Below are 8,546 nucleotides of genomic sequence, written 5' to 3' on the forward strand. Positions count from 1 at the left end.
CAGACCCCTTTATATAGTAGGTGAGTCCTACTTTAGGTATAATTCTATAAAAGGTAAAAATCGCATGGTTTGCTGATTTGTCAGTTCTTTATTGATACGTGCTGAGATTCCCGCCGAAATATCCGATCGGTTACGGATATTTCGGCCTTCCGTTATTTCGGTCTTGTGTTGGTCATGCCGGCAATGTTTCCTCAAGCTTATTCGGGGTCAGGGTCGATTCCGGGATCATGGGCTCAATGTTCTCGAGGACGGACATTCTGACCTCGTGTTCTGGTTCGATGAGACTCGGGGTCGATCTTCAACTCTTCGCGTTCCGAGCCCGATCTACCGTGCAATAGTCGAGCCCGATTTCGACCGTATACAGATAGTCCCCTCATTTTTTCGGAGAGTAAACGGCGAAAAATGATATGAGCTTCCGATTCTCTCCTCGGTACTCCGCATCAGAGACGACAAAATGAACGAAACGTCTCGTCAATCACGTCTTAATGGCATTAAATGCTCGTCAGTTACTGGTCGGCCACTCCTGGCTTTGAATCGTCGTTTGAAAATTATAAATACTCCCTTCTTTATTCATTCAAACTTTACATCCAAATCTTTTTTACTCCTGTTTCTTAGAAATTCCAACACTTCCCAGCATTAAATTTCTGGCTATTCTGAAATCATTTTACAAGAACTTGAGCTCTGTTTTTATCCCCAACCATCAAGGTTAATCTTTAAACTCCCTCTCTTTTCTTCATCTATCAAAGAAATGGCGAAGACTTCAAAATTCGTTCCCCAAAAAGAAACTCCCTCTGCTTCGCGACCGGTTGTAGAGGAAAATATTTCGTCTGCTGCTATCGAGGAACCAGCACCGGAACCTCCTCTGAAAATGTTCCTCCCCGGGAGGTGCCTGACCAGTGCTGATTTCAAGAACGAGAAGCCCTCCTCGGTACCGGGTCGGTGTGAGCCAGTTTCGAGATATATTTGCTCGATCACCGAGGACGTCCTTTCCAAGGTCAAGAAAGATTGCAACTGGGATAATAAGCACGTAGTAGTCCCCAAGCCTGAGGAAGCCGTTACTACCCACATGTAGGGATTTTTAAGTATTTACACTTATCCCTTCACGCTGGGTCCCTTGAACCCGGTCATTATTGAATCTGTAAGAGGTACAAGGTGACCCTTGGTCAAATTCACCCTTCTTTTTGAAGGATAGTAATTCTTCTCCATTTTTTCGTAAGCAAAATCGAGGGGTATCCCTTCACCCTCGACCATCTCTTGCACTTATAAAGTAATCAAGCTTGCTCGTCGGGCCAGCAAGGCCCCGTTCTTAAGCCTCGACAAAGATCGGGATCGAGGCTGGTTAGGCCGCTTTGTCCGAGTGAAGACCTCGGATTTGATCCCAGCCGAGCATATGCCATTTCCTGAGAAGTGGAACAAGACACGTAAGTATAATCTTGCTTTCAAGATTTTGTTCATTGCTTTTCCTTTTCCTCCCTTCTCATCGATGTTTTGTGCTGGTGCAGCTGGTGCTCGGATGTCGGATGCAGTTCCTCGACTCAAGGAGTGGGTCGAGGGCATTGTGTTGCAGAAACCGTATTCCGAACGCGCATGGCGCGAGATTTCGAAGGGCCGGTAGGAGGCCCGTTCTCACGGTGAGATTCCTTTCTTGAGTGGACAACACTTAGGTTTCCTCTATGCTGTTGCGCCCTTACTCATTTCTTTTTTCTTTGCAGGTCTTTCCAAGGATGTCGCAATGAGGCCTCCATCCGGTGATGATGATATCCTCACCGAACCATCTGCTCTGAGGCAGGATAAAGAGAAGAAAAGAAAAAGGGCTCCAAGTTCTCCGAGCTCCAAGAAGAAGAAGCCAAGGAAATGATTGGCGCGTAAACCCAAGGAAAGCACCAGTGCTCGAGTACTGTCTCCGGACTCACTCTATCGATTGAGGGACGAGTCCGAGGGGGAAGGAGAAGCCTTCGATCTGGTGGCCAGCGAGCCGGTCGAAGGGTAAGGGACCTCCAAACTAGAGGGAGGTGAGGCCGATCTTTATCTAGTCGGGGAGGCCGAGAAGGAGGTAGGAACTGAAGCTTCCCGGGATGCGGGCAAAGCCCCGCATAAAGCACTTGGCCCGATAGAGATTGCCGAGTCGCCCTCGTTCACAGAGTCGATGTTCAACGAGGCCCAAGGTGCAAAAGAACGCCCCATCGAGGGGCCCGTAGAGCGAACGACCCCTTCCGCAATTTTTTCCGACGGCGTGGATTTGGCAGCCATAGAGGACGCCGCTGGATTTGGAAATTTAGAGATACCGAGGAAGAGCTTACCCTTTAAAGCAAGCGGGCCTTCCTCAAGCCCGAAATTGGTCGATCGATTCCCTGCCCAATTGTTAATCCCGATCAGAAGTGATCTATTGTTATCTCCCTTCCGGAAGATGCCCGAGTCCTCTCCGCCCCCGTAGGGGTAAGCAGTTATCTTCGGTGTTTGGCGACCGAGGATGATCAAGCCAAGATGAACAAGGTGGATGCACCCTGCCTTTTCAATGAAGCATAACAGGTGCTGAACCGGGTAACTTCATGCTTTACTAAGTGATTTTTTGATTTGCACTTAGATTATTTCGTAGATAACTTAGTGTTTATTTTCGTGTTCGTAGGCCTCGGTGCTTCATCATAAGATCTTTTTTAAGGTACCAGGACGAGCTGAAGCTACTCGAAGCTGAAGTTTGTGAGCTCACTGAGAAGAGAGACGCCTTTAAACTTCTTAGCGAGCAGTTCAAAGGGGAGGTTAAGAATCTTTGTGCGGAGCTGGAAGTTGCCCGAAAGGAACATGCTGATTTTGTCGAGTAGGTAAACGTTTTTGAGGTTAGTGACGATGAATTTGATTCGGTGACCGATGGTCAAAATCCGCAGGTCCAGCAAAAACTCGATCGGATTAACTAACTTCGAGCTGAAATTGATATAGTCAAAGTTAAGACCGATGAATAGAGAGGCTGAATGGATCGTTTGACCTCGGAAAAAGAGGTTGTTCAGGCACAACTAACTTTGGCTGAAATCCAGCTTAGAGCAGCAAAGGAGAGGGCTAAGGTTTAGACAAAAAAGGTTGAGGAGATCATGGTATTTTAGCAAAAGAAGTATCAATCTGAAGACAAATTCGGAAGGGACTCGGAGAACCATTCTTTGGCTTCCCCCAGCAGTGAAAAGGGAAATAACATTAGTCTGACGTAGTCTTTGGAAACATTCGGATAATTATAAGTATCCGTAATTTCCAAAATATTCTGAATGTGTCATTGCGTATATTCATGAGATAGACCCACATACTGCCCTGTGGACTGAATCAACTGTACCATATACTGTTTGAGCTCAAAGTGACCCGTGATATAAAGCTTCACTATAGGCTGAGTCATATTAGCAAGATTAGGCCTTGCGGCCTCGATCACTGGTCGCTCTTCATTACCTGCCATCTCAAGTGGTTGAGGTTGAACTACGATGTCCAACTCTTCTTCTATTCTAGTTCTAGCTTTGACTTCCCTCCTTACCCTGTGAAGTGTTTGATTTGCCATCAAGATGCCTCGGTATTATTTGACCCCAGGTCTACTTATTCATATGTTTTCTTGTATTTCGCTCATTTTCTGGATATGCCCCATGAGTCTTTAGTTTTATTTGTTCATGTATCTACTCTTGTGGGTGATACTATTATTGTGGACCGTGTATATCGATCATGTGGAGTGACCATTGGGGGTCTGGAGACCAGAGTGGATCTCTTGCTGCTCAGTATGGTCAATTTTGATATGATATTGGGTATGGATTGGCTGTCTCCATGTCATGCTGTTCTAGATTGTCACGCTAAGACCGTGGCGTTGCCGATTCCGGGGTTACCAAGGGTTGAGTGGAGCGGTTCTATAGACTATGTACCTAGTAGGGTTATTTCATATTTGAAGGCTCAGCGTATGGTTGAGCAACGCCCTACGGCCCATAAGCAACTGTATTCTTTTTAAGCACCTTCAAAAATACCACAACTATAACACTTACTCTGAGAATACCTTATGTGAATTTGAAATTGTTCTTCTTACCTTCCTTATACAAAAATGTAGAATCCATAGTCATATAGAATTTCCGCAAGTCCAGGCACCATCAAATGCAAATCTCGGATTTTATCCATACACAAGTCCGGAAACATTCTCAATTGCTATATAAAACTCTCAAATCCACTGGAATTTTCTCGGGAGTCACCCACTTTGCTCAAATTTAATTGCACCGCCCAAATGGGCCAAAAGACACGTGCCTCATTAGCACCACAACACTCAAAAAAGTAACTTTACTTTAACACCACATACCGAATTCATACTCCGTGCGCACTACATCATTCACCAATAACAACTCACTCATCCCACGATTTTTCATATACTCATCCGTGCAATATAATCTGTAACCAGGAATTTTCCTTATTCGAGTCATTTTCGAACTCCACCTCTGCAAGTCATCACTGATTCCCAAGTATACTTTAGACCCAAACAAAATTTGACACATACCCATGAATTGATTTGTCTATAGCAGGCTCCCCCACTTGGCTTAAAGCCATAGATTAAAACACTTCATAATTCACAATACCCATACCCTATTACTGTCATAATACCGTAGTCAGTGCCATAAAATTCTTCTCAAGCTCATGCAATGCCAACCATAAAAATACCCCAAATTATCCGCTAAGATCGCAATCATTCTCTTGATACTCAGGTTGAATTTCTCAGCCAAATTCGAATTCAAATCTCCACACATACGCCCCACTGGCATAAAAGAAACCCTCCACTCATATTACAAAGAACACACCTACGTAGATTACTCTCCAGGAGATAACCCACCTCCCTAGCCTCAAATTGGCATCTTGTTATATCTTTTCGCAGCCACAATTTCTATGCAATCACTAAATCTTTCTGAGTCCAAACTCGTTAACCAGACCTGAGAGTTTAATTTGTCCCATAATTTAAACACGTGAAAGATCTTTCAAAACATTCACACTCGAGGCTGTACGTCACATCAAATCGAAAATCAAGCACCCAATGACCTTTTCCTTTACATATGAAAGAAATACTTCTCGTTATGTTCAAATCGTCTTAACACATCCGCGGTCACATCATACCTATCATGCCACCATTTCACCGCTCATCGAGCCACAAATTCTACTCATAGGGACACTACTGGACATATGAGTCCAATTGTACGAGTTACAACTGAAGCTACCGAGCTTAAGCTGCGGTCTAAACCTGGCCTCAAGTCCTCCAGACTTGCCCATCACCAAAACATAGAATACTCATCTCAAACTTCGTTCATGGAATCACAAGTCGGCGATGCACAGCTGATACTGAGCGCTCATGTGTGCATACGAATACGTGAAAGGAATTCAAAGAGTTTATGTCTCAAGCTGAATCAATCTCGCACGATAAGGAAAGAAAGATGGGAAGTATATATCCTAAATGCCCGTTAGCCTCTCGAAGATAAGTATGGACGTTATCATACCTATCCGCAAGACTCCACTAGACACTTGCTCATGACTTGTAGAACCTATGAACCTAGAGCTCTGATACCACCTTGTCACGACCCAAAATCCAACTAGTCGTGATGGCACCTAACCCATCCCGTTAGGTAAGCCAATTTCCAACTAACCAATTTCAATAATAATAATTAAAGCAATTTAAGTGAATAAATATCCTGATCTTATACAATCCCCAAGAACTGGTAGTACAAATCATGAGCTTCTAAGAATAGAGTATACAAAGAGGAAATAAAATAAATACATAGTCTGTTTGAATAATACATAAACAGAGCTTTTATAAATCTAAGGCTACCCTGAACAAGAGGCAGCTACAACAGGAACGCAGGTACATATCCAAATCCTGCAACCATCGAGCACAACAATAACAACAACTAACATTTGCACAAAATGTGCAGAAGTCTAGTATCAGTACAACCGACCCCATGTACTAAGTAAGTAACAAACCTAACCGTAGGTTGAAAGTAGTGATGAGCTTCCACCAAGGTCGGGTCCAAAACCATCAGTCCACAACAATCAATAACAACATAAAACAAATAATACCAGAAGTAATTCAGGGATAAAATACTCAGCCAAATAATGATTTCAAAAATAGTAGTTCTTTCTTTCAAATACATCAGTGAAAACCCAAATCGTTTGCCGAAGATGCCAATAATATGAATAGTTTAAAAATAGTAAATTTCTCCAAAAATCTTTCCAATAATAAATAATATGTTTTATTTTCCTTCCGGATAACCCGTGTAAAACAAATGCATCACTATGCCCATCTGTCAAAATGTGTGAGAAATCATGAATGATGTGATGTTGTACAGCATGAGGAAAAATACATCTCTATGCATGTATGTCATGTGTGCATGCCAATGCGATGCAACTCAATGATAAAATCATAAACAGCCCCTCGGGCAGAACATCACTCATATACAGCCCCTCGGGTAAACCTCACAGTCACTCGTGCCACTCGAGCATACCTCACAATCACTCTTGCCACTCGGGCATACCTCACAATCACTCATGCCTCCTAGTCACTCAACACTCGGCACTCGCACTCAGTAGGTACCTGTGCTCACTAGGGGTGTGTACAGACTCCGGAGGGGCTCCTTCAGCCCAAGCGCTATAATCTGCACGGACAACTCACGTGCTGCACGGACAACTCACGTGCTATAATAATAAAGTATGCTGCAGGCGGGCAGCCCCGATCCACACTCATCCTCACAATCAGGCCCTCGGCCAATATCAAACATGCTGTGGCGTGCAGCCCGATCCCATAAATATGCAACATGCTGCGGCGTGCAGCCCGATCCCATAAATATCCTCACAAATCAGGCCCTTGGCCTTACTCAGTCATCAATCTCTCCAGTCTCTCGGGCTCACAATGTCATGAAAAATAGCCCAAAATGATGATGTGATGTATCAATAAATAACAACAGAGACTGAGATATGATATGCAATGAAATAAATATGACTGAGTATGAATTTTTAATTTAACACAATAATTCACAGCATTATGACCTCTGTGGGTCCCAATAATACTGGCACATAGCCTCAACATGATTTTTAATATGCTTTTCACCTCAATTTCTTTAACACATAAAACCGCATGGAAAATGCCAAGATTATTTAACTATAAAAATCCACAAAAACAATTATGTCACAATTTCTATAGTGCACACCTACACACCCGTCACCTAGCATGTGCGTCACCTCCCAACAATTCACAGAATACATATATTCAGGGTTCATACCCTCAACTCCAAGATTAGAAGAGTTACTCACCTCAAACAGGCCAAATCCAATATCGAGCAAGCTAAGCAATGATCCAGAAATTCCATTCTGCGCATATCAACTTCCAAACAGCTCGAATCTAGTAATAATTCATTTTATTCAGCCCACAAAAATTATAGGAATTAATTCCATATCAAAATACTAATATTTTCCAAAAACACCGAAATTGCGCCCCAAAATACCCGTGGGGCCCACGTCTCGAAATCTGACGAAACTCACAAAATACGATAACCCATCCAATTACAAGTTCAACCATACTAATTTCACTCAAATCCGACTCGAAATCGGTATTCAAACTTGAAAAATTCGTTTTGTGACATTATAGAAATTTCCTTCTATTTCTCTTGAAGATTCAATAATCTTACATTAAAAATGAAGATTAATTCATGGAATATAATCACAAGGGAGTTTAGAACACTTACCCCAAGTTGTGTGGAAAATTTCCTCTCCAAAATCGCCCAAACCGAGCTCCAAAATGTCCAAAATGAGAAAAAATCTCGGAATCCTCGTTTTAAACACTGCCCAGGCATTTCCGCACCTGCGGTGCATGGGCTCACACCTGCGCATCCGCATTTGCGGACAAAAATGCGCACCTGCAAAAACAGCCAGCCTTCCAAAATCTCGTATCTGCGGCCCTTTTCATGCATCTGCGGGCTTCGCAGATTCCCATTCCCTTTCGCACCTGCGGTCGCCTCACGCCAGCCCTAGTCCGCATCTGCGCTAACTTCTTCGCACCTGCGGCCTCGCAGATGCGGAAAATTCCTTGCACCTGCGAGCACTACCCAGTCCCACTCTTGGACGCTTCTGTAGCTTATTTCACGCACATGCGGCTTTGTACCTGCGATCAAAATCTTCACAGGTGCGATCACACCAGTAGGCAGTTGTTCGAGCATTTCCTTAAGTCCAAATTTGATCCGTTAACCATCCGAATCTCACCCAGAGCCCCCTCGGGACCCCGTCCAAACATGCCAACAAGTCCCATAACATAACACGGACCTACTCGAGGCCTCAAATCACACCTAACAAAATCAAAACGATGAATTACACCTCAATTCGAAATCATTGAACTTTGAAACTTCAAATTCTATAACTTGCGTCGAAACACATCAAATCACGTCCGATTGGCCCCAAATTTTGCACACAAGTCACATTTCACATTACGGACCTATTTCAATTTCCAGAATCTAATTCTGACCCCGATATCAAAAAGTCAACCCCTCGATCAAACTTCCCAAAAATTTAAC

This window comes from Nicotiana tabacum, chromosome 15 (genome assembly GCF_000715075.1).
Source record: "Nicotiana tabacum cultivar K326 chromosome 15, ASM71507v2, whole genome shotgun sequence".
Taxonomy (NCBI): Eukaryota; Viridiplantae; Streptophyta; class Magnoliopsida; order Solanales; family Solanaceae; genus Nicotiana; species Nicotiana tabacum.